The sequence below is a fragment of the Coturnix japonica genome, chromosome 3 (genome assembly GCF_001577835.2).
Source record: "Coturnix japonica isolate 7356 chromosome 3, Coturnix japonica 2.1, whole genome shotgun sequence".
NCBI lineage: Eukaryota > Metazoa > Chordata > Aves > Galliformes > Phasianidae > Coturnix > Coturnix japonica.
This window is the reverse complement of record NC_029518.1, coordinates 33,277,937-33,305,888: the sequence shown is the minus strand read 5'-3', so window position 1 is coordinate 33,305,888 and position 27,952 is coordinate 33,277,937. Positions and strand designations below refer to the sequence as shown.

The following is a 27,952-nucleotide window of genomic DNA, read 5'->3' as shown; positions in this document are numbered from 1 at the left end:
CTTGCACTTCTGTTTAATGATAACCATCTTCAAATAGTGAGTGCTTTGTCTTGTCATATCTCTACAGACTACTGCTGTCTTGTTGATAGCTGTGCCTGTTTGGCTGCAGTCCAGAAGATACAGTGGTATGCTGAAGAGGTATGAAATTTTTGTTTTGTTGAGTTTATTCCTGTGTTATTTTTTGAAGTACTGTATAGTTGACTGAAAGATTAGTGAATATTGAGTACAATTTCTTGTGTAAACATTTGTGCTTAGATTTGTGGATTTCTCCAGGAGCCATGTGGAAAAATAAAAGCGTGTGTGGATAGCTATAATAACAACGTATCCATTGCAACTATGGCAGATAATGTTGCAAAAAAGGCCATCCTCTAAGTGTGGACATAAAACACTGTATAATAGATAAAAACAATATCAGACTCAAGTAGAGAAGACAAGGCAGCAACACTGTATCTAAACAGGAGAACTAGGACTGTAGTAGAACAATAACCCAGAACACCTTTATCTATTTCTTCAAGTTAATGAAATAGTTTTTTGCTCAGTTTGTGTTGTCTCTGATACCCTCCAGCCATTGTAGAGGTGAATATGCTTGTTAATGGAGTTTGTTAAAATTCAGAAACTGCTGATAGATTTCTTATTTGAAGATTTAGAGAATGCTTGATGCTTGAATGTAGCTTTTCTTGCTTACCTTAGCAGTGTTACATCATGAACTGAACAAATATGACTAGAAGGATATCTGACAGCAAATACAATGCTTGACTGCTACAGGAGTTATTTGGAGACATATTGGCATTCATAAATCTTGAAAGGCTATTCCCAAAAGACATTTGTTTCTGATTTTTGGAATGCAGAGTGATTAGTGGATCTTACACAGGCAAAGACTCCAGAGGACAAGTCAAGATCTTAAAGATAAAAAGTAATGTGAAGCAAACTGAGTGGCACATCTTTTTCTTTTTTCTCCCAAATAACCTTTATCTCCCACTTTTTGTTGCTCACTGATACAGATAATGAGCTTTTTTTTCTGTTATGTAATGTCTCAGAAATCATGTTAGTAAGTTTTATAGTCATGAACTGGGAAAAGAAATTTTCTCCTGGATGTTACAGCACTTTCTTTTTCTTTCTAACTTAAAGATATCTATTTCAGTCTCTTTCTTCCATCTCATCATATGATTCAAGTTTGCTAACTCATGGTTCTATAAACTGTTGCAAGAGGATGTACTGAGTGAGAAGTTTGGTTTAGAGTGTTCTCATGGGATAGGATGGGTTAGCAGCACAAGATGCTTGTGCTTTTTTGGGCCACAGCCATCTGTGACACCACTGCCGCTGAGAGTGATTCTCAGTCTTCTGCTCCACCTGACATGGAAAAAGAACATGCGACCAACTGCAGATGGATCTCTGTCTAACCGTTTTGCTGACAAGCTTTTCGTCACCTGCAGGACATAAACAGAAAGCAAATGGCAGACAGTCAAAACTCTGTCAATATCTGATGAAAGAGCAAGTATTTTTAAATTATTTTTAATGACTATTTGTTTATTAAATAGTCTTTTCATCATTCAGGTGTAACATTTTTTTACTAAATATTTTTGTCTTGAAAATCATCCAAAGTTTCAGACAAGTGAAGAAGGTTCATTTACTTAAAAATGGAGAGGTCTAGAGGGTTTATTAATTCATTGTGATTGTATGACAGAGACTTGGTCATTTTGAATACTTGTCTCAGATTTAAATCATATTATAAAGCATATCTAACTTTTAGGCTATAGAATGGCATCAGTGAGGTTATTAACAAGCTTGAAGTTGTTATAGTTGTTATTGAGCAGAAAATTTTATGTGACCAATTAAAATGGGAACACGGCTGTATGTCTTTTTAACTGGCCATCTGCTGTCGTACTGACAGCAGAATATAAGCCTGCTTTCCTCAGTCAGTGTGGGAAGCAGAATAACTTGAAGGAAGATATTGTAGTGAAAACATATAGCAGCTTTACTCTGAGAGGAAATGAACTGAGAAAATATCCTCCAACTGGAATTCTGTTTCCATGTGAAGCAGGGAGAAGAAGGCTTCAAATAGTTAGTCTGTTCCTAAAGGGTAGAAAGGCTAAGAATTTCAAGTAAATAATTTTATAAAAATAAGATTACCAAGCACATGCTATTTCTTTTGTCATATCTACTGTCTTAAAACACTTTGAACAGAGTTGTGCTGCCAGAAATCTGTATAAGCCATTTGTTTCATAGTGTACAGAAACTAAGGAAGTTTAAATTAATTAATTAATTAATTTAAAAAATGCATTTAGGTGGAGGCAGGGAATGAATATTTCCTTTGCTTTGTTTTATAGTGGGCACAACTTGTGGTTAAAAATAATACAGTATCCAGTAGACCAACTGTTTTCATTGGATGTGGAAAGTGTTACCTTTTCACCCTCAGTGGTAGAAGTAATTACATTTGTTTGCATCAGAAAGGAACTTAGTTTTCTCATCTAAATAGTAAGTAAATTGTGAAGTTTTTCAGATTCTGACACTTCAAAGGAAAATGTCAGCAAATTTAGAACAGTAGCTTTACACTGAAAAAATGCATATATTTTTTAAAACTTCTATATTTCCTAAAATCAGAGTTTATATAGGTTTGTTACTTAGTAATTTATGGTTAATACCTTCGTCACTTAATTGTGTGGTGATGTTGGCTTAGGGTAAGCATGTAAACTACCTTAGGAAAAAAAAAAAAAAAAAAAGATAAAAAAAAAAGAGTCTTTTTGTAGTTTAACTGTATTCACAAGCAACACAAGCAATTCTCTTCCTATCATCTATCATTTTCTTAATAAATAAATAAATAAATAAATCTTGTCTTTTTTCTTCCTTTTATTTATCTAATAATTTAATGGCCATTCCAGGCAGAAAGGGGTAGCTTAAAAACAATTCACATCACAGGGAAAAATTTGCAAGTCCATGGGAAAAATGTGTCAACATGAAAGACCAGCCTCATCAATGCTGCCTCTTGGGTAGAATTTATTGTATCATCTTGAATGCAAAGTCTGCTCTCTCTGAGGTTAGTGCACAATTATTTAGATACTGTAAACTAACAGAATAAGCATATTTGCCAAATCCTTTTCATATTTGAAAGAACATACACTCGTGCTACCAAGTGGATCTGCTCACAATTATCAAGATACTATTTTAAAGGAATGTTTTCAATCAAGTAACTATAAGAATAGATATTTGTTTCTATTATTAAGGAAACACAAACCATGTTGCCTGCCAGAGCATTATTTTCTGTGCAGTCTCTATCCTGAATGGTTTCTTAATATAAACTACTACATGTTTTACCATATGCAGTTTTCCATTATAATTCTGTCATTCACTTTCAAAAATAGCCTTTCAAAAACTTTTAGAACACATTTTTTTGGCCTACAGGGTTATGCATTTTCTTTTCTAGCACTCATTTATTTTGAATAAATAATGATTTATAACAAAATAATTAGGATTCTAACAGAATGGGTGCTTTCTCTGGAGTTATAATGTTTTATTGTAAAATATATTAAGATTAGGAGTTATTTCTCTATGTATATCAAGATTCCCTTGCATATTGCCATTGTTGTTAATAAAAACTTACATCCATACTATTTTGTGATTGGAAAGAGAATTTTCTGAGAATTCCTGGGTTAACTAATACTTTTAATTCTTAGTTTTTAATTTTAATTGAGAAGTAAAAATATTTCCAACATGATCTCTGAAAGCTGCTGATTTATATTCAAAAACTGATGTAGAAACAATTAATAATGCTCTTTCATTATAAATTCATTAACTTTTCATTAGAAAAAAAAATGACAATATGCAGCATTTAAGATGAGTAACAAAGTCATATCTACAGCACAGCTTATTTAACATTTTCTTTGATTTCTTTCAGGAAGATGTCAGTGAATACCATGAGCAAATCTGAATTCAGGAGCTGACCAATGAAAATTGGAAAGGTTTACAGAGTTTAAATTACTGCAAAGTTCCTGTTAATATTTGACCAAACAAGCTTTGTAAGTGACAATTATTACTGATACTTCTAGAAAATATTAAAGGAAATGACATTTCCTTGTGTAAGAAGTTTGTCTAACAGATATGTCCATTTTTCAATCTAGGACACTGATTCTTAGTTTCAGACTTAGTGGAAATGCTTTGCTGCTCAGAAGATCGAGTTTTGTTTGCTGGATTTCTCAGCACAAAATTACAAGCAGTAATAGTGATCCAGCCTTGCAAATAATTACAACAGATTTTAATATAATTTTGTTGGATTAGACTTTACTGAAGTTGTGGACAGTTTTAGTTGTTTTAGAACATACTCCATGAAACACTTGCAATTCCTTTGTTGTCTAGCAATAAACCACGCCTTTGCAAATATCCTTTTGAATCAATTCACTATTCAGCTGCAATACTACGTGTAGGAAGAGCAACATTTTTCCAATCAGATTTTTGTGATATATTCTGACTTTTTTTTGGTATGAATTGGCATAATGAAAGCTCCAAAATCAGAAGGGAATAATTTACTAATTCCCAGGGGAAATAATTGGCATAAGATAATCAATAGGAAAAAGTACGTTCTTCAAGTAAACAGCATGTTTTATAGAAACAAGGAAGGATAGAACTGTGTATTTTCAATTTTATCACAAACACTTTATAGTGCCTTTACATATACATAGACTAATTAATTCAGTGGATTGTCTCCAATGCTAAATCTAGTCCTTTTCAAGTTGCATGAAAATACCTACTGATTTGTCAAGTAAAGCTCTGGAGTATTTAGCCAAGCTCAGAGATCTCTACAAGTTGTGTACGTGTTTTGTGGATATAATCTAATGACTTTTAAACTGTCTTTGACATAGATATTGTTTCTTTTTTTTTTAATTGCTAGTCTTTGATGAGTTTCTGTGCAAGAAATATTGTATTCGCTCTGATTCCCCATTATGCTCATCTCTGGTAATACTTAGATTCATATATGCGTGCATGTGTCTATGTACATAAAGAGCCAGTCAGAAGCATAATAATTCCATGTAGGAAAAAGGATTATATTGCTTATCCCCAAAATGTAACTACCAAAGTTTTGGAAGACTGAAGTATGTCAGCAGTGGCATTTAACAATCTTTCATCTAGAAAGTATCTAGATGAAGAGTGATCATTCAGTTTAACTTAAAAGCTCAACCATCTTGATATTTTTCTCTGAAATTTATCAAAGACATGATTAAATCACTGAGAGTGCTGGAATGTGCAGGGGAAGGTATAAGGAATAGCTATTTAAGACTCAGTGTGGATAAGGTGAGAAAAGTGCTGTGGGGCTAATCTGTGACACTGCTGAACCTGTGGTTTTGTCAGTCACTGCAGATATCATCATGATTTTTTAACACCCTCTCTAACACTCCTGAAAGACAACTGAGGAGTCATGGTCAAAGTGGAAAGGCAATTAATTTTGATGGTTGAAAAGCTAACAAAATAACTGTATCTAAAAAATGGAAAACTTATATCAGGATTGATGGACATATCAATAGATAGTGTATTAGGATAAGAGACGGAAAGAGATGCCTTACCTTTCATGAACCTAAGAATATAAGTGTCAAGAAGAATCCTGATGTACAAAAAGTGTGAGTTGTTAAGAAAAATATATTATCCAAATATGGTCATTTATTTTAAAATATTTCATTAGTATTTTAAGCATTTTCTTTGGCATAAGTAGTTTTTTCTAAACTTAATCCTACACTCCTTATATTGTTTTCTTTTGTCTTATGATTGCTAAAGTTAGACTTGGATTTGGAAAGTAGAAAAGAAGTAATTCCTTGGTGTCTTGTGACTAAAATATAGCTTATTTGAGGCATGTACAGTCAAAGTCTGCTATTTTTAAAGGGCAGTATTCCAACTTACCCTAAAAGCTTCAGATCTAATTCTGAACTGACCTGGGGCAACCCCCTTGCTGGCTGAAGGTCTAAATTCAATCTCATATTTCATTCTCATCTGTAAAAGTGGTTCTATGTCTGTATTATCCTTAAAGAGAACTGATACTGGAGCATACATTAATAAATAGCCCAAGAAGAAAAGGAAGAAATTCCAGGTGTAAATCAATTATTAATAAAATGATGACAGTTCATTTGGCATAGATGATACAATGTCCTGGCCAACCTGACAAAAAACAAATATTTAAAATGCAATAAAACTATATTAATATCACCCTTAATGTGATTGTAGCTTATGAAAAACATCTGGAACAATAAGTGGTAATTGAAAATATGATTCTGATTTATTTTTTTTTCTAGATAAATTCAGAGATGAGACAGAATGTGGGTTGCTTCTTGTTTAGTTCTGTTTTTTAGAAGAAAAATTTAGACTGGAAATCAACTTTTCAGGAGTAAAACTTATTTCTGTTAGGTAAGTAGATCCTGAGCTTTTCTCCAAATACACAACATTAAATGTCTGAGAATGTCGTATCTACTGATAATGCTTAATGTTTTCTTCATACACAGAAAGTAGATTCTATAGAATTGCCAGAAAAATAATGTTCAATACATGCTCACTGAAATGCAGTGGAAATCAAAGCTTTTTTTTGTGCAAGGTTATACTGTTTTATTTTTCCTTGGTTTTAAGTTCAAAGACTGCTTTGTATTGATACAGTTATTTGCTGTTCTACTTAGGAAAGAAAAGATACCTTACCAATACATACCTGGTTTTACAGGGACTGTGCTTAGAATTTCAATGGTATAATAAATTCAAGGAATAAGAACACTAAAAGACAACTTAAAGCACAAGAAAACTTTGTTTTCTATTGATTTCATGAGTATATAACTCTTTTATAAAGCGTGAGAAAATGTTAATGCATAACTTTTTCCAATAAGAAGGAGCTGTTTAGGGGATATGTCTGAATGAGAGACTTTAAATAAAACAGAAGAAAACCTAGATATTTTGGCATTAACTACTATTCTTATGAACGTGTTCTTAAGCAGCAAAGCATTTATTTTAAATTCTTTAAGATCATTTTCTACTCTGGATGGAAACAGGAATGGTGGTTTAAAACTCTGTCCTGAAGAACAACATTAAACTTAAACTACCTTAGGTTTTACCTGAAAAAATGCTTTTCAGTCAATCTGACTTTAACTGAAAAACTTAAGAAAGTAAAATCAATATCTTGGCTTCGTAGGACATGACATTTCTGATGCAGCACATCTGAGTTTTAAGTGTAATTTTAGACATACTCACATACAGCATCAAAGTAAGAAATACTCTCCCTCTGTCAGAAGTGTTTTCAAGTCTCATGTGCTTTGTCAACAAAATTTTTTGTGTTTTCCAACAAGAAATGTAGAATGACAGCTTGATTATTTACTTGATTCCTTAGGTTTTCACTAACAATGTTGTATTATAATTTGCCATTTTTACCAGCGTAAATGTGTAAAGAAATCACTTTCAATGTTTCTGAGGCTTCATAAATTAGATTATATGAAAGTAAAATGTCTGCCAAGCATTCCTTATGCAAAACAGCCAGTCTTGATGTTCGTAATGTTGTCTTTTCATCAAATTAGATTTCTTTGAAAATTCAACACAGTGGATTGTACGCATGCCTAGAGATAATAATCTCTTCAGGTCAGTCACCAGGAGAAATGTAATAGCAGTATAGTATAAATATTTCGTTCCATTATTTATCAAAAAGCTTTTGAACTTAAAAAATGTCTGCTGTTGCACTGACTTAAATTCTTCATTTTCCTAATTATAACAGTTAAGATCACAAACAAAACTAAATAATAATAATAATAATAATAATAATAATAATAATAATAATAAAATCAAAGTTTCAGAAATCATGACAAACACAGGCCATTGTCTACTTGGAGTTATTAAGTTCAGAATTTGAACTGCACAGTCTGTTTGAGGACCTTGTCAAATGGTCCATGGACAATGGACCATGTCAAATGAGGAAAATGCCATGTTGATACAAATAAAATGAACCAAAGAGGCATAAACAGAAACCATCACCTTCACAAAATAACACATTTGTAGAAAGAGAACAGAAATACTGTTTAAAATATGCACCAACTCTACATTTCCCTTTTCAGATGCATTGCTTGCCTTGATCTCTGCAGCAATGGCTTGCTTCTTCCAACACAACGTTAAGGAATAGCAATTGAAAGCCTCTGATAGCAGCCCATTTTTTTTCATGCTTTGTGATTTGCTTATTTTATTGTCATTAAAAAATAAAGGGCTAGTCTGGCTAACAAATTTTTATCTATGTTCTTCTCATGTTTTATCTGTTCTTCACACTCAGGCACTCAGGTTTTTTTACTCATCTTTGTGATCAGTCTTTACAGTTTTTAAAAGCCTCAATCCAAGATCTTCCAAGCCATCAATCTCATCTGTTCTGGGATTCTTAGGTCTTTTTCCATTCCCTATACTTGTTCACCAGTCCTCCTCATACTCTTGTGATGCTTTCTGAAAAGCCTATGACTTCTCATCAGTCCACAAGGAGGACAATGTACACTTACCAAACTCAAACAAGAAGAGTTTGTCTTAGCTGTGTCAGGGTATTTTCTAACCTTAAGAGGCTAGTGTGAGTGGCAGAACTAGGAGAATCAGACCAGGAATTTGAGTTTAATAGGTTCAGAGGCAGAAATCTAGAGTGGAAACCATTTAATTTATAATGGGTTAATTAACTGTTGAGCCACAGAGAAAAACTGCTGAACAATATCCTGAAGAAATCATGTAAAAGAGAAATCCTTGTCGTGGCATATGTTTAATTACTTTGTGCCATCAGGAGACCGCTAAGTGGCTGAACCTGTTTCCTGGATGCCACCATCCTTCTTCATCCTTCCCTTCATTAATGAATGGTTAATGACAACAGAAAAAGCTGAACAGTTATGTCAGGCAGGAAGAAGCTTGCTCTGTACCAGATTTTTTTTTAGCATGACAGTTCAAGAACTTTTAAACTTTTAACTCTTTGCTCTTTTGTGGGTGTGCAGATGGGAGTATATCACATAATATGACAAGAATGACTCAAGAAATGGATTTCATTCTGTGAAATTACTCATATCTCCTAGTCTAGGGAGTAAAGGACAGTTCTGTGCAACAGAATTAGGTACTGTTTCTGTGCCTCACTGGAGAGATCTGTTTCTGTGCTTATGTTCTCCTCTCTGAACTTTAAACATGCAAAAATTAACCTTTCATCTGGAATTACTCTTTGCCAAGAACAGAACAGTTTTAATAGACAAATAATGGATTCCACAGTAATGAGCACTAATGACTGCAAACACAAAGAAATTAGGTTTAATTAGTGCTCTGTGCAAGTCATTACCATTTTAAAATAGTGTAAAATATACAACTTAAATAATTACTTTATGTACTAATAACCTAGTGGTGACCACATCTTGCTAGTTAGGGGAGGCTGTCAACTTATCACTGTACACTGTAACTCAGGCAGTGTGCAGATTCATCTGGGTCATCCCAGGTCAGTGAGCACTGCATACACTCAAAATATGCAGGGAGTGCTGTGTCTTGCAAAGTCAAATATTTAAGCATGGATTTATTTCTCCACTCACTGGATAGCGGGCTGCAAACAGTTCTGAGAAAGAGCATGGATGGTCTCTTCATCAGTTGTGCTCATCCCCAGAACTGACCCAGGCAACGTGATGCAGCTTCAAAAGTAGAAGAGAAGGGTTTGAAAAGAGAGTATGGTGATGTTTTAACTCAACTTCAGGAAAGCAAACATGATGGTTTAAAATAGTCCTTATCTTCTAATAACCCATCTTCCTCCTTAGCACTGTTTACAGATATTTTGGAAGCGAGAAGAAAATGTGTGTATATGCCTTCATCACTGCAGTTTAGTCTGTTGTACTGCTGTGATACTAGCCTTGCTGGTGGCTAAAGATCAGTTGTCAACAGGGAATGCATTCCCTTCTTTTTCTGCTGCTGTTATTATAGCAGTGTTTGGCAGAAAGATAGGGTAAACAGATGGGAGAGTAACCTCTGAAACTGTCTTGCCTAAATTCACAAGATTCATCTGTCAGAACCCTCCATGACTCTGATTATTAATACAATACGGGGCTTGAGATCACTCAGAAATTCAAAATATTCTGCTCACTATGGCCAGCTGATTATTTTTCTATCTATTCCCTTTCCTGGCAGTCACCAATGTGTTGCAACAAGATAAAAAATGTTTATGTTTCTAAACTAATTAATGTGAACCATTTAAATCAAAGCTCTGGGAGGCTGAAGGGGGGGGGGGGGGGGGGGGGTGGGGAGAAGAATGCTTTATTTATTCTGTGATTTAACTTCACCAAGAATTAAACTACTGAAGTAGAAGAAAGAGAACCAGGAACTGTCAATGAAAATGACAAGGAAATGAAAATTGGGAGATGATGCTATCATGCACCATAGAGAGCAATTTTTAAGGAAAGTACATTTCTGAAAATACTGAGACAACTGACAGTCCATACAAACAAAACTGAGTAGATTCTGTGGTTTGGAGAAGAATTCTTACATATTTCAAGAACAAAAATGGGAGTCCCAGTTGTAAACAAAATAAAATTGGAGAGATCTCCAGGGGAAGTAAAGCAGAATAAGCAGTGAAAGAGAAAAGGTGAGATGACACTTCTATAGGCAAATTGGAGCTGTGCTGATACAAGTTACTAAGGGCCAAAAGTATAGAACTGAATGAAAGACTTAATGTATGGTAAGACAAACTGGTCTAATTGAAGCAACCCTTTTGAGTGAAAAATGTGCTCATCTATGAATAAGGAAAACTTGTCAGATTTCTAGATACATGCCAGTCAGCTTTCTTTTCACTCATTCAAACCCTAATAGTCTGTGAGAGATTTTCTCTGGTTTTATGTTTAGAGCCTGCTGTGCCTGTTCATACAACCCTATGTGGAGAAGATTCTGAGAAGAAAAAAAGAAGAAGAAGAAGAAAACATAATAAATCTGAAGTGATACGATATGTCCCAGGTAACACTGGTGAAGTGCTTTGCAACACAATCTATTTGGGCTGGTAAGGTGAGCTGGTCCAAGTTAGCAGAGATGCAGGTGCTGCCATTTGTTGAACAATCAGGGTGGGGTAGCCTGTGGGGATGACAGATTTCATGGAAGCAGGCTGGATGCAGGATTTCAGCCTTGAATACTTGGTACTTGGAACACCTAAATGTTTACATAGATGTTTACAGGTGTACATTATAGCTACTGAAAAAATATTAAACACAACATTGAGAGATGTTACATTTCAGTGAAACTGAATTTCAGCTTTACAAATAGCACTTTAGAACAGAACTTAGAACTGTTGAAAATACAGTAGAATTATAGAAATGACCCTTCATTGAATCAGAGATGGTGATAAAATACAAAAAAATAAAGGAGTTGGGCTCAGTCCTTTAATTGTTGGGACACAAGATCAAGACAGAATCATCTCCATCAAGTGTTAGGGGAAAATATTTTTCACTATATTTAATAGGAGAATTTCAAAGCCGAGGAGTTTGTAGATTGCAAACAATAGTTGAACTACATCTGACCCTAAAGTTGACAAGCAGTACCATCTGAATGTAAATGTGAATAAATCCAGGTCCAAGAAAATTAGAACTGAGTTTTCAGCAGTTCTAAGTACTAGGTGATAAAACTGTGGTTACTGTGTTGCAAGTAAAGGAACTTTCACAGGTGCATCCTTCCTGTGGTCCTGGATGTTTCCAATTGCATAAGGTAACATTTGTTCACTTAACAGATTATATAAAAAAGTGAACTGTTTCTAATGCAAAGGAACAGATCCACCCTATTCTTTAGAGGGTTTTTGTTGTTGTTGGTTTTGTTGGTTTTGTTTGTTTGTTTGTTTGTTTTTGTTATTATGTTACTTTCAGTAACTTGTCTCCTACTTCCAGTTCTTTCTTTTCATCACTATCATTAATTCAGTCCATGCTGGAGAGTTTCTAGAGTGCTCTGCCATTTGTTTTTGCAAGTGATTATATGAATCGGTCAGCTCTGGCAGGGAAAACATGAATGTTTAAAATGAGAATGTTTTGGAGCACTGCAGTTCATCTGAAGTGTTTGCCTGGAACTTATTAGTAGTAAAAAATCTTATCCAGAATTTTTACATTCAGAAATCCGTGAAATTTATCAAACACTTTGGCTGAGTGAACATGACACCAGTCCAATAAGGCTGTCATCTCATGTTCAGCTGAGCATCGACCAACACCCACAGGTCCCTTTTCTCTTTGCAGTCATCCAGATACTCAACCCCAAGTGTATAGCGCATGGGGTTATTGTGGCCAAAGTGCAGGACCCAGAACTTGGCTTTGTTGAACCGCATTCCTTTCACCTCAACCCAGTGATCCAGCCTATCCAGATTCCTCTGAAAGGCCTCCCTACCCTGAGGTGGATTAACACTACCTTCCATCTTGGTGTCATCTGCAAACTTACACTCAGTTTCCTCATCTAGGTCATCAAGGAAGGTATTAAACAAGATGGGCCCTAGTACCAACCCCTGGAGGACACCACTTGTAACAGGTTGCCAGAAGGACTTTATTAACCACTACCCATTGGGCATGGCTCTCTAGCCAGTTCCTTACCCAAAGGAGGGTATACATGTCCAGGCCATGGGCAGCCAGTTTCCACAAGAGAATACTGTGAGAGACAGTGTCAAAGGCTTTGCTGAAGTCTAGGTAAACTACATCAACCGCCTTTCCCTCATCTACCAGTCTGATCATGCAGTTGTAGAAGGAAACGAGGTTCGTCAAGCATGACCTGCCCTTCATGAACCAATGCTGGCTGGGCCTGATTCCCTGGTTGCTATGCACATACCATGTGATCTCACCCAAGGTGATTTTTTCCATAACTTTCCCCAGTACCGAGGTCAGGCTATTAGGCCTGTAGTTGCCTGGATCCTCTTACGGCCCTTCTTGTAGATGAGAGTCACATTGGCAAGCCTCCATTCCTCTGGGACCTCTACAGTTAACCAGGAGCACTGGTAGATGGCAGCTCAGCAATCAACCCTCTCAGCACCCAAGGGTGAAACCCATCCGGTCCCATGGACTTGTGGCACTCCAGGTGGAGGAGGAGCTCTTTAACTATCTCAGGGCAGACCTTATTGCTCTCTGTAACTACCTGAGTGAAGGTTGTAGTGAGCTGGGGGTCAGCCTCTTCTCTTGTGTAACTGGTGATAGGACTAGAGGGAATGGCTTCAAGCTGCACCAGGGGAGATTTAGGCTGGACATTAGGAAATGCTACTTTTCTGAACAGTGGTCAGGCAGTGGAATGGGGCACCCAAGGAGGTGGTGGAGTCACTGACCCTGGAGGTGTTCAAGGAACACTTGGATGTTATGTTAAGGGACGTGGTTTAGTGAGAACTATCAGTGATATGTGGATGGTTGGACTGGAATATCTTTTCCAACCTTGGTGATTCTTTGAAGATAATGTATTATTTTAAATTACTTGATTTATCAGTGATCTAGATGAGGGGGTTGAGTGCATCCTCAGTAAGTTTGCAGATGACACCAAGTTGGGAGGGAGTGTTGATCTGCCTGAGGGAAGAAAGGCACTACAGGGGGACCTGGGTAGACTGGATAAATGGGCTAAGTGTCAGATCCTGCATTTTGGTCACAAAAACCTCAGGCAACCCTACAGGCTCGGTGAAGAGTAGCTGAAAAGCTGCCTGACAGAAGCAGACAGTGCTGTACTGATGCTGAGTTGGCTGAATATGAGTTGGCTGTGTGCCCAGGTGGCCAAGAAGGCCAGTGGCATCCTGGCTTGTATCAGGAATGGTGTAGTGAGCAGGACTATGGAAGTAATTCTGCTCCTGTACTCAGCACTGGTGAGGCTCCATCCTGAGTACTCTGTTCATTTTTGGGCACCTCAGTACGGGAAGCACATTGGAGTGCTGAAGCAGTTCCAAAGAAGGACAACAAAGCTTGCCAAGGGCTTGGAGTATATACCCTGTGAGGAGCAACTGAAGGAACTGGGGCTGTTTAGTTTGGTGGAAATGAGGCTGAGGGGAGACCTTATTACTCTCTCCAAATACCTGAAAGATGCTTACAGCAAGAGTGGAGTTGGTCTCTTCTCACAAGTGACAGGATAAGGGGAAATGTCCTCAAGTTGCACCAGGGTAAATTTAGGTTGGATATCAGGAAAAACTTCTTAACAGAAAGGGTTGTTAAGCACCAGAATAGACTCCCAAGGGAGGTGGTTGAGTCACCATCCCTGAATATGTTTAAAAACCATCTGGAAGAAAGGTTCAGGGACACAGTTTAGCAGTGAGTTTCTATTGTTAAGGTAGTATGGTTAAGTCATGGTTGGACTTGATGATCTTTAAAGTCTTTTCCAACCTCTAATTCTACAATTTATGCTAAATACTCACTGTACTGTATTCTAGCACATCAAACTATATAAATACTTTCTAACATCTTTATAAGTACTATAAATAACAGTTGGAAACCTTGATCAGATGGGAAGTAGGAAAACTTCATTTTCTGTGATTTTGCATTTACTGAGCTCAGTTATAATTAACATAGTCCTGATTGCTCCGTATTTCAAAAAAAGTGTGAAGGCTGGATTCATTTATCCTTTACTGCACCACCAGATACTAAATCTAGGATTTGCTAGAGATCAGAAGATGACAGTTCATTTTGAGAGCTAACACCAATTAAAGAGAAATTTGTCCTGTCCTCCAATCTGTCCCTTGTGTGTTTTTTGTCAACCTACATATAAGAAAACCAAAAAGAGGGATGCAGAAGCTGATGTCTTTCTGAGTGATTGCTCTATTTAATTATTACTGTGATTGCGCTCCAGCAAGATTTATCAGCTTGTTAAATATTAAAATTTTGGAGTTATATTCATATCTTAACATGATTTACAGATAGTAAATTCTCTCTAAGTATTAAATTCAGGATACTTAGTCAAGTACTTCAGTGAAGATATAGTTGCTAAATTTAGTTATAAAATTTATTTCTGATAAAGTCAACTGGCAAATTTAACCAGAACTTTAATCAACTTTTTAATGATTCTTGCACATGGCAGAGCAAAGAAAGGCTAACAAATTATATGTTCTATCTGTTCTTCCTGAAAAACTGAATGTATGATTTAGCACAGTGAAGTACAAATAGATCTGAATTTCGTTTGTGTATCTAGATCCTATAAAGCAAGGTCTGCATAAATTCATAAGGAATATTTTGCTTAAGACATTGTATGGCATAATGACTACTTTTCTTTCCAAGAGTGAGAAAAAGATCTGAAGAGACTCTAAGGTTATCAAACCAGAACTTTCTTTACATTCAGATCTTGTTAGCAAGGGGTTGCTTACAATAAACTATATGCAATGACAACAAGGCTTAAATGTTGAAGGAAAATCAAAGTTAGAGCAATTTTTCTCTGACGTGCTCTTTATGTTTATATTGGCACCAAAACCTTTGTGTCTTGAACTGTGGAAAAGTGAATTCAGGTGTTATAATGCAGGCAGGATCTAGTCTGTATGGAAAAAATAAATAAATAAATAAATAAATCATAGTCTTTTGTGGAAAATCCACACTTACAGAATCCATAACAGCTTGGGTTTACCTCAAAGAACTAATGAACTGGAGTGCTGGAGACTATTACCTCACGCTGACATCTTTGTAACTCCAGCAACTGAGTTCTGAGATCTGTAATTCTAAGATCAAGAAGAAAATTCTTCATCTGCTGTGAGGATACAGCTAAGCCACAGGATGAAAACTTTCCTCGGCTTGCTTTCTGTTAGCTTAAATTTTTTTAAAACAATTGTACACACAGCAGTTGTGCTAACTCTAAGACATATTTTTTCTCTTCTTTCCAGCAAATGTGAATTGTGAATCACAAAGAAGGAAATGTATGAGAGCAGCTCTGAAAAGATTTTTTTATGTTGGTCTATGGCAACAGAGGTGGATGATGGTGGTTTCTCAGTGGGCTGAACCTTCCTGTCAGTATCCTATTGCTGTGTGACAGATTGCAACAGAAGAGCAGATGGACAAAATTGCATTTGACATGGAAGTGTGTATACAGTAAAGGTATGGAATTTAATTCTTCCACGCAGAAAAAAGTTGTACCTACTGACATTCACTGACACATACTGAATGGTTCTACAGATTGAAGAGTGAATTTGAACGTAGTGAGATGGTGTGTGTGATGCAATTCAGCAGTGGTGACAGTGACAGTGGGTCACCTCCACTGGTGCTGATTTTTCAAGTATGGCATAGGGAGTCTTGTTTACCACCCACAAGAACACATAGCTACTGATGGTGACTACATTGAAAAACAGTATTTTGTAGATGATAATCTGCTCTAAAAATTAGTGTTATCATGCTCTCTGTGTCTGTTATAATTTCTATGGAAATAAATAGGAGGTATTATTTTCAGAGTAAATGGCACATACACGGTTTTAAAAACATAACTTTTGATACTGATGCTGTTTAGTGTTCTTTATTCCTAAATGCATTTGCAGGACAATTTTAAATTATATTGATCCAGGCTAAGTGGAATCGTGCCTGGAGACTAAGCAGATGTTTTAGCTGCCACAGAATGCAGTTTCCTCCTTTCCCAGACATGATCTTTTAAAAAGAAACACAACTTTTTGATGGTTGCTGGTTTTTCTTTAATTTCCAGGTGCCTTGTAGTTTTTCAGTACTTGATTCCAAAATTTAGAAAGCTGAGTCTTATAATATAAATGACAGCCTATTCTTTTAATATTTCCTTTGAGAATTGTAAGGATGTAATTGGCTTATGTTTTCAAATATTTCTACAGGTAATGTTTATTTTGAGTCTTGCAAACTGGGCCAACCACTGAATCTTTTCCTTTCAGCATCTGTGGTTTCAAGAATAATGAAAAATAATTGAAAAGAAAAACCAAAAGAACTCAGTGAAGCTGTTTCTGCAATTGTTGAGCTCAGCTTCATGAATGAGGCTGTCAATACCCTGAATGAGCTTACATCAAAAATAGGTTAGAGAACAATTTGAATGGGGAAAGTCTTGCTGAGGAATCTGCAGAACAAAGAGAACTTTGTGTCTTCCACTTGACTGAATCTTCATTTCTTAGTATTGAGGCGACATTAACCTGTTAGGGTCCATCCAGAGGAGGTCTGGGGCTGTTCAGCTAGGAGTAGAGAAGGCTCTGAGGTGAGCTGCAGTGGTCCTTCAGGTTCTAAAGGAGAGCTACAGGCAAGAAGGGGACAGACTCTTTAGCAGGGTCTGTCATGACAGAACAAGGGAAAAGGTTTTCAAGTTCAAAGAGTGTAGATTTAGGTTAGATAGAAGGAAAAAGTCTTTTACTGTGAGGGTAGTGAGGCACTGGAACACACCACCCAGAGAGGAGAGAGGTGGTGGATGCTCTTTCAAGGTGAGACTGGATCAGGCCTTGGGCAACGTGATCTATCTGTGCGCATCCCTGTTCATTAAAAGAGAGTTAGACTAGATGACCTTTAAAAGGTCCTTTTCAACTCTAAGGATTCTGTGCTTTGAACTAACAAGTGAATAAACCCTGAAGTATTAAGATGAGATAACTGTAAGAACAAAAAATATTAAATAAGATTTCCACTTTCAGAAAATATATTAATTTAAACATTTTACGTTGTTGTCCTTATTTTTTTGAAATGAGTGCACTTTACATGCTGTCTTTTATACTTGTGGAGAAAAAAGAACGAAGAGAGGACAATGAAACTTTGAATTTTGAGTGACTTAAATTATTATTTCTATGGATTATTATTTTTTTATTTTTTTGAAGTCATATAAGATTTTTGTTATAAAAGTAAATGGTACAAGACTTTTCCTTAAGATGTCGTAGCCACTACCACATAGGAGTCAAGTACCCTTGTGTTAGGGATGTGCAGTCTGCCATGCCAAATGACTCTTTGCTAAAAATTGTGCTAAGTCTAGGTGTTTTCCTGATAAATTTTTAACAAGCTTTCTAATTAGATGGAAACCGTGTTAAAAAACTTTGTGTAAAACTTAAAGATATCTTTTTGTTGTGGTAGCTGTGCCATAGGTGCATCTGTTTTCATGAATAACAAATTCTCCCTGGATTGCTTGTTGAGAAGAAGGGAATATATCTTTACATTTGTTGTTTCTCTGTTTAAAAGTCATGCTTAGTGTCTCAGAGTTCATGAAAAAAAAATTTAGTCACCAATTCTGTAGTTATTTTTTTAAGAGATTGTTCTCAATATGCTGACAAAAGGTCAGTAACAACCTTGTGCAAAGCTCCTTTTCTTAGTTGTCCAGCCTTCCCTGCAGCAGGTTTCTCTCTTAGCACCTCTGCACACCAGAGGTATTATTCCTCCTAAGAGAACTTCTCTTTTTGTTGCCCCCACAAACATCATCCTATCTGAAGTGCTGCTGCAGTCTGACTTACTGACTACTGCTTTCTATTAATTTAGTCAATCCTTTCACTAACCTTCCAATTAAATGTCATGCAACATCTTACACTTCCACTGGATTGATTGTTTGCCCACTTTCACTTAAGGAGACTTTCTTGTTCAGTGTGATAGATTACTGCCTCTTTTTATTAGTTTTTCTATTTGGTTTAGTGGGTGGATTGTTCATTGTTCATTATTGCTAGCACTTGACCACTTTCTACAATTATAAATGAGCCTGTGAAAATGCAGATTTTGAATTTCTGCTGTAAAACCAAAATAACAATAAACAAAATTACTCTAATCAAAAATATTTTCTTCTTTTTGAAGAAAAATCATGAGAAAAAGCACTTAGTTTAATATGAAGTGTTCTGTTTAACTTGAAAAGCCAAGTAAATATGTGAGCTTTCTAAAAGAAGTGAGTTATAGCTCTTCCTTGCTCTAAAAGCTTAATAAGTCATACTGCGACACATTGTGCACAGGACCATGGTGAAGATAATTTAGATTTGCACTGCAGCAAATGTTAATTTTTAGACTATGTGTATATATAAACATGTATGTATGCATAAGTCTATATCTATGTATGCAGATATAGGCGTATGAACTCATAGTTACTTATATATTGTATTTCAAGTACTGTTTCATTGCTTATTCATGTGAAAGCAAAACAGGAAAGTTCAGATCTCTTCTCTCTCCAGAGCAGAATCTCTGTCAGCTTAGAAATGCCACCCAAAGCCTTTCCAATCTGGGAAGTGTAGGAGCTGACAACTGCACTTGCACTGAGTGCTTTGACAAAGGATCCTCAGTAAAAGTGGAAAAGTCATTCTTCTGCTTTACAATGTCAGTAAAAAATATTTTCAGCTAATATCATGAATTGAACTGAATTTGTTTGCCAATGCTAAGCCCAAAACTGCTGCATTGAAACATATGCACAGTTGTTTAAGGTAGAGTTAAGAAGAGCCTCCGTATTCTGTTATTTATTATTGAACCTTATTTCCTACTGCTTATTTTGGGAATCCCTAGCTAACCAGTCTTATACACTCTGTATGCTTTTACCCACTAAACTCCCATTTCTCCTGATCGTAACTATACCTGTTTGAGTTTTAAGGGTCTTTTCTTTTAGTTTAATCCTACGTCCACTACTTTGTCTGCACTTTCCCTGTTGTCCATGCTGTTTCTGACTTTGAAGCATCACCCCTTTCAATTTTTCTTCTGACTTTTTTTCAGTGGTTTCTTCCTCTCTCTTTTCTTAAAACTTTGAGAACTCTTTCTTAACTGCTCATTTTACCTTCTTCTAAAATGAGTCATTAAACATGGGATGATTGCTTACTCTGCAATATACCAAATGCAGAATGATTTGTTTAAATATGAATATCCTTATGCGCACTGATAATAGAAAATGAGTCATTAATTTAGCTATTGTATTACTGTACTATCCCGTCAACACATTCTTTCTTTTTAGGTATGGAATCCTTGGTCTTGTAAGTATAAACTGTAAGTGCCTCTCTTGTAGTCAGAACTAACAGAATGGCATTTGCAGTTCATACTCATCAAACCTGTGCAGTTCATCTCAGTTTACCATTGTTGTTAGATGAAACCATGGAGTAGACTTAGAAATCAAAAAATCAGAGTTTATGTTAACGTCTAAAAATGTCACTCAAAATACTCCTGTAAATGTGTTTATATAACTTTGGTGACAAATGGTTCTAAAAAAAAAGTACTTAACAGTATAATGTGGTAGTTTGCTGACTAACAGGTGAACTTATAGAGCAATTTGACTAAAATGTTATCTCTTTGGAGAAGAAATTATCTTTTGTTGTATCAAATACGCAAACTCCATGAGGACAGTATTTGTTTAGAGTGAGATTACTGCACAGTCATGCCTTTGAGGCAGTGAATTACAGCAGGAGCACTACAAGGTTACCAGAAGTATAATGCCTAATAAATTTCCTGGAAAATCAAATCTGATCTGTTTGCTCTGAGGATGGTACTCTGAGATATGAAAGGTCTAGGTTCAGTTTCGGTCTCTGCTACATTTGCCATAGTCAAATATTGAGCAGTAGGCACTGATAGTGCTCTCTGATAACAGCAATAGGACCTGAGGGAATAGCATGGAACTGAGTTAGGAGGGAGCCAGGTCAGGTGCCAGGAATCAGCAGAAGGCTGTCATTGTGGAACAGGTTGGCCAGAGCAGTGGTGAAGGCCAAAGTGCTGGAGTTCAAGGATTGTTTGGATGATGCTTTCAAACATAGGGCTTGGATTTCGAGTGGTGCTGTGTGGAGCCAAGAATTGGACTTGGCAATCCTCATGGGTCCCTTCCAACTTGGTATACTCTATTTTCTCCTGCCTTGCAAGGGGCTAGTGAAGATGGGTCCATTAATGTGTCAGAGTTATCTAGATCAATCAATGACCTTGATAGGGTGGCAGTAAACCCATGGGCCTGCCAGCCCCAGAAAAGAATGAAAAGGGAAAGGAGTAGGGAGATGGGAGCTGGACTCAAGGAAAACAAACAGAGCAGTGACAACGATCTAAGGAGGAAAACTTATTTTACTAACTATGATATTGGAATGCAAGATAACACAATATAATATGATCTAATTGAAATTGGGGCAAATAAAATAAGAGAGAGAGTTTCTGAAACTGAAAGGCCTACTTGAATGAAGGCATGCAGCTTGGAAACACACCTACACCCACTGCCAGCCAGCAAGAGAAAGAGATCCCATGACTTCCATGATGTATCTTCCTGCTCTGACCGTGAGGTCCCCTGGGATATGTAGTTCTTGTTAGTCCATGGAACTGGAGTATTAATTCTTTAATTACCCACACAGCATGTGATGTTATGATGTGGAAAACCAATATCAAAATTACAAAACCATGACATAATGTTTGAAGGGGGCAGTGCTAGGGAGAACTTGAATGTCAGTGCTCAGTTGAGTTAGAGAGCTCTCTTAGTTTCTTGTAGCATCAGAATAGTGTGTCTTTATTGTGTTCAACGTATATCTTATATACCATTCACTTACAAGCAAGACATTCCTGTTCCTCTAACAGTTCCTCTAATCAGTTAATTGGTCTTAAATTCTCCCAGACAACAGTGATAAAGGATGAAAGGTTTCTCCAAAGTAACAGGATTAACAGTGCATATCAAAAGAACCTCCTGTCTACATTTGGATGCAAACAGACACTGCTTGCTCTTGTCTCACACTCTGGTCTTCCAGGGTTTCACAGTGATAAGGTCTACCAAAGAATCTGATAAGCTCTTTGGTGACTTGCTCACAGTTACATCTTCACCCACACTTGCAGTAAAAGCAATTGCCTGAACATCCATATGAAGACTTGTCTGGGAACTGATGTATCATGGCCTGAACCTCTGACTGGCCACCCGAGGTGAGCAGTGAGTCAGCTGTGGGAGCACAGGTGAAGGCAATTCACTTGTGTGACCAGATGGCACAGCCTGGCTCACCTCTCCTAGACCCATTTAAGGACTGACTGCCACCAGGGAAGGATCTCTTTCTGGAGATTGCTTCTCTTGGAGTTTTCCCTGTGAGCCTACACAGGTGAGTATTTTCCATTTGTTTTCTAATTATCTCTCTCTCTCTTTCTCTCTCTCTCTCTCTCTTTTTTTTTTTTATTGATGGTACAAAACTAGATGTGAGAGGTTTTCTTAGTTTAATTTCTATGAAGTTTATACTATCTTTTTCTACTGACACTTTGATATTCAGAGACTTAGTGTGATGTTGCACTCATCCAAGGATAAACAATAGAAGTGAGAAGTAGATAAACAAGTGTTGCTGACTCAACAAGCAAATAAAAAATGAAAACTATTCCCTTCTCACTCTGCAGTGTATTTAAACAATTTTTAGGTGGCAACATTTTTCAAAACTGTGAAACTCTTCTTGACACAGCTCTCTTGAAAACTACAAAATTAACAGAGTTAATGTTATCCTTGAATGACAGTTCTCATGTACCGTATACGCTGTTTGGCATATGAATGACCAAGCAAAGTGTTAGATCTATGATCTGTTTTTATGTTCTGGAGTTGCAATTCCAAATGCTATTTAAATTTTAGTTTTCTGCCCTCAAAAGCAGCCAAAAAAGGCACTATATAATTACTCAGGAAAATCAATCCAAATGGAGCACAGTGGTGCTATGTTATGGACATCTGTTGTACTTTACATCAGAAATTTTACATTATGGAATAGTCAAAAGATTCCCATGGCTAGTATTCAAAAATACTATGGCACACATGGCAAGTTCAAAAATTGCCAGTGAGCCATGGAATCTTCTAGTGCTGAACTTCAATTTTTCCACTTAAAGCATTTTTAAAAATGCTGGATAAGCGAAGAGATGAATTTGAACACATCTTGACCATGGTATTTAGAGTTTTGAAGAGGAAAATTATTAGTAGAATGCCAGCACCATCTTGGTGTTTTCAGTGAGATGTAGTGGTTTGCTGGGAATATTTCCCACATTACTTTCTAGAAAGTGCTCCAAAATACTAATTTTTACTCTTCTTAAATTCCTTGTTTTCTGTAAAAATTATTCAGAATTGGTGCTATCATATAAGAAGCCCTGTGAGATAATTTCAGATTATCTTCTATTTCAGTTATCACTTGGTAGGATAATAAATTCTTCAAACTATCAGTCTCTAGACCTAGGAAGTTATGGTTCTGCATAAAATTCTTAAGAACCCATTCATTAATATAATGAATGCCTTTTATTCACATTAAATGACAAGATTAACATTTATCAGCCATTGTTCTTCTTTTTCCATTAACTTTAAGGTGTCTATTAAATGATTTGAGATCAGAATGGCAGAATGAGGTGCAATTCAATACAATGTGAGAACTGGAGTTGATATAATAAGGGTTAATGAAACAATTGACTTCTCTGGCCACATGTGCACCAGACAGTAAAAAGTGTGAAAGATGCCTACTTCTACCTGCAGTCTGATGGCTGCTAATCAAATTGTATACAACCAAACACAGTGAAAGTAAGTTGACAGTAATACACCATGGGATGCTTTCTTTGTAGCAGCCTGGATTCTGTTCAGCATATAATGTGGTAGCATCCTGTGGGGTGGGAGAGAGGAAAGATCTCTATATTTTCTTAGGAAAAAGAACAAAGGTCTTGACCTTATATTGTTTAGACTTTTCAGCATTGTTGTAATGCTGGTTTGTGATCTGTAGGAGCCAGGACAGCATTCTATACTGTGCTTGGCCTTTTTGTATTATAGATGTATTTCTTTGTTTTTATGCATCTTGCTGCTTATTCATATTTTTTCTTTAAAAAAAAAAATCTGCTGTTATCAAGGTTTTATACAAGCTATGTTACAGTATCAGAAGAAATGTTATTTGGGTATAAAAATTGAATGTATATTATTTAAATACATTTATATTTTGCATGTGTATTTTCATAGGAAATATCAATTGTATGAATAAAAGGAGTGAATTATAGCAGTGAGTCTGGAGTAAGGAATTATTAAAGGTAAGAAGAGTAGAATTTTGTCCTTGGCACTTGCTCATAGTAATTTCTTTAAAATCTCATTGGATATTTGTCAGGGCATTTACTATTAATTAACTAAGGCAATACTTTTCCTCTCAATAGTCACTGAATTTTAACATGAAGAATTACTGTGTCAAAAAGCTGCCTTGCTAAGGAAAGTAGCTTTCTGTTAGGTCCCTCATGGAGGCATTCATGCTAGTCCCGAACCACTGCATGGAGTAGAGCAGGAATAAAACCATTGTGTTAACTGCAAAGACTGTACTGAGAGCACAGTGTGCAGCTCATCCTGTTACAGGTGACCTTTTCCACATTATGCATCCTATTGTGCAGTCATAAAAAGACAACTGTTAAGATCAAGTCCTTGACAACTTAAGCATTGAGTTCTGTATACAAAGGTAACTAATCAGACATAAAAGGTATCTTGGGCATTCAGATATTCCTTAGTTATATTTCTGGGCAATCTGAGTCCCATGTACAGAAATTCTTTAACACTAAACAGGTGTTTAGATAGTGCCTTAGTACTTGAAGGTCATAAACAAAGGAGAAATTTTTTTACTGTTCCTATAGATCGCATCTGATTTAGTAAACTTTTTTTTTTTGGAGCAGATTCTCTAGCTTGAGCTGAATACAAATAAAACCAAAACTTACGCTTTGCTGCAGCACATGCTTTAAACAGTATCTTATACTTCAGTATAATATAATTCAGTCAGAAATGTAATACTTAAAATATTTTATATTATTGAGACACCTAGCTACAGACCTAGGAAACAAAGAAGATTAAGTCAAAATTACAAATCAGTCTTTCTTTCTTAAGTCCTGATCTGTTGCTTGTAGTTTTGCAAGTGAAGAACGTATTGAACTTGAATGTGTGTAATTGTAGGATGGATGTGTTCTAAATTATATAAGTATAGAAGACTAGAGAGGCAAGTGCTCCTAGTGGGTGCTGCTCACTTTTGGTAGTTAAAAATAGATTTTTAAATTTTTTTTTTAAACAGTCATATGTACCAATTTTAGACCACCTTGAGTGGGCTCTGTACAATTAATGTGTTGGAGTGTAAAAGTCAGAATGTGAGTTACTGTGTTCTCATTGCTGATCTGTGAAGAATTATATCATTGAGTACTTAGATTAACTCTCTTAACTTGAAGTCTGCCTGAAGTTCTAAACTCACCTTTTCTGCACTTTTATTTCATTATAATGGCTTAATCCATTTTCTTGAGATCTAAATAAATGATCTGCTCAAGCATCTATTATGAGCCCATTTCATTTATTACTTATAGATTCCCCACTGAACAAGTTATAAGCAGAGTATTTTCCAGCTCCATTCAGTTCCATTTCTTTAAATTAATGAAAATGTGGTTGTTTTAACTTATTTTTACCATTAGAAAAATGTTTTCCAAAGTATAACGCAGTAGAAAGTATCATTCGTTTTCTCAGAGGATAATGTTCATTTTATCCACCCAAAAGAATATGTAATACAACTTTTCAAAGTTTTGACAGTTTGGGAATTTATCCACAGTACATTCTGAATGAATTTTGCTCTGTGAGTAACATCCCAGCATGTTCACCTTTAATTAAAACTTTCCCTTTGAGGAGGAAATAGTATCAATCCACAATGGGAGCTATGATTCTGGAAAGGATTCCAGAATTTCTTTTTCTATGAGGCTTTCAATTTGTTTGCTTTTTTGCAGAGACCCTCTACAATAAAGCATATGGACGATTATTCTGCGAGATGGTGTGAAATCCTCCACAGTATCAGCTCCAAGACATAAAACCTCTGAAACAAATTTTATTCTTATGCCAAAGAATCCGTGTTACATTATGGTACATACATTATGGTGAAGCTAAAAATAATCAGCAAAGAACTGTGGAAAGTTCTTAGCATCAGATTAGTTACAGAAGATTTTCATGTTTGTGTTAGGTCAGGCTGGGTATGTCATTTTTTAAAATACTGTATCACAGAATATTGTCTTTCAGGTATTATAACTGTTGTATTTGCAAGAAATAGCCCAGACAAAGAAACCAACAGCTTAGTGAACTTCTGAATCTTTATTGGTATATACTGAAACTGTTAGAAAACAGTAACAAATTTATGGAGTCTGGAGGTTTTCATGTGCCTGGGAAGTCTCAGTTCAACATGGATTCTAGTGAGGAAACAGTGACAAGGAAATCATGGGTTGTTTTTTCCTACTCCCCCCTGGGTCTAAACAGCTAAGATATCTCAAAAGAAAATCAGGTTTCTACCAGTTATAGGAATGGCAAAGAAAATTACATCTTTCAAATTAGGGAACAATCCAGAATTAATTAGGGGATTGTATATAAATAAAAAAGCTGAGAAAGGGGTGCTGATAGTTATTACTGTAGAAGTCAAAATAAATGAAGTTCTTCTACAGTACTTGCCCTTCAGGTATCAAGTTATACCTGCAGTGTTACAAAAACCTAAGTATGTAATTTGTCTGTATTAGGAAAGATTTATATTTTAAAGAATACATCCAAGTGTCAGTTTTAAATTTTGTCTGCTTTTTCTCTTTATTTGACAGGTAAAGGAAATAATTTTGCTTAACAAGTGTTCTCATTTTCCTTTATTTGCTATTGTAACTATCTCCCTTCCACAAATTCCTGCCAAGTTATCTTTGAATGATGAATGATAATTGGATCGCAGTGCTAAAAAAAACCCAACCAACCAACCAAACAAACAAAAAACAAAAAAAAAAAAAAAAAACACAGTGAAAGCAGAAAGATAGCCAGGAGACTATTGTTATATAGTTGCATGATTTAAAGACTCATCTATGCTGCTAAGTAAAACAAAGATTAAATAGCAAGCACAAACATCTGTGATTCATAGTAATTAGGTCATCCACTGTCTCAGATTGTTACAACCAACTCTCTCCATCATGTGACAGCCCAAAGAAATATGATTAAAACTTAGACCTTATACTTAGCCTAATGTCTATGAACCTAGGAATTTCTGCATGTTGACCTGAAAAGGAGCTGAGAAAACATAGCAAGCCTGCTTTGGAAAGTCCAAAACTGCTATTACTAAAATCTAATCATAGGCATGTCTTAGAGTATACCTGTAAAATGTGTAGATTCTTGCTTTAAGAGTAATTCACGGTGGTCTAACAGTTAATACTGAGAGACAAAACACATTATCCTTCATTTTGATTGCACTGCATCACACAAAATTAAAAATCCTGTTCATTTTTTACTATGAGTTGGAATGATCAAGGAATGTCTAAATTCTAGTCAAAAAGTCAGCCAAGGTCCAAAATACCATCTGTTTTCAGAAGCTGCGTGATGTTCTGTGTGTGATTATAGTTGATATCTTACAGAGAGTTTTCCAAGTACTGTGCAATAATCCTGAAATATTTGTGAAATAATTGGCAATAGCTTTTTAAAAACATACCTTGTGCTCTCACCTTTAATCCAAGACCTGTTCTAGAAGACATGTGTTGTAAATACCTTTATGTCACAACATAGCAAAGAATTTCTATAACTCTCTGTTTTCTGGGATTCGTCTTGTGACTAAAGACGTGACATATAGCAGTGACTGACCTTGCAGGGAAAGCCTCAGAATAGTATTCTGAACATAAACAGACACAAAAAAATGCTGTCCCTCTCACTGATGTAGGATCTAATATGTTCTGCTTACTGTCATGTAGCCATTCAGCATTTAATAAGTAGGAGTGAGATCCAGTTTGGTATTATGTATAAGTTCCATGTTGCTTTTTTTTTCCTTTCTTTTGTCTGTCCATTAGAGGGAAACCTACCTGAACTTATATCTGTAATTGTTTCTTTCCCAAAACTGCTCATGAGAAATTGAGGGGTCATGGCCAAATGCTTTCTCATATGCAAAAAATATACATCAAAACTAACATTTGCGTAGTCATTTTATGTGTCATCCAAAGGAATGAGGAATGACATTGTAGCTGAGTCTACCATGCTTTCTTGTTGGATTTCTCTTTCATTTCAGTATTTCCACAGGACATTAAGCCAAAGCTGCCTGGTGATTTCTGTATGACAGTATCTTTGCACAACTCGGTACACAGAAGCAAACTTTCTGGAACAAAAGGAATATTCCAAGTTTCTAGAAAAAACGGCTAATTGGGAAAAAAAAAAAAAAGAAAAA

General features: G+C 36.0%; 1 long non-coding RNA gene across 3 annotated transcripts; it reads left to right on the top strand.

Annotated features, from left to right (window-relative positions):
- The first annotated feature begins 53 nt into the window (after positions 1-53).
- Positions 54-27,952, top strand: LOC107311383. Of its 3 annotated transcripts, none has more exons than XR_004306815.1 (10): positions 54-138; positions 2,880-3,034; positions 3,893-4,013; positions 6,273-6,384; positions 10,834-10,941; positions 15,779-15,989; positions 21,624-21,877; positions 23,105-23,313; positions 23,740-23,807; positions 27,797-27,952. It is a non-coding gene; the product is annotated as an uncharacterized LOC107311383 (long non-coding RNA). The 3 variants fall into 3 exon arrangements; XR_001554042.2 differs by lacking the exon at positions 27,797-27,952 and adding an exon at positions 25,515-25,797; XR_004306816.1 differs by lacking the exons at positions 2,880-3,034; positions 27,797-27,952 and adding an exon at positions 25,515-25,796 and having other exon boundaries at positions 66-138.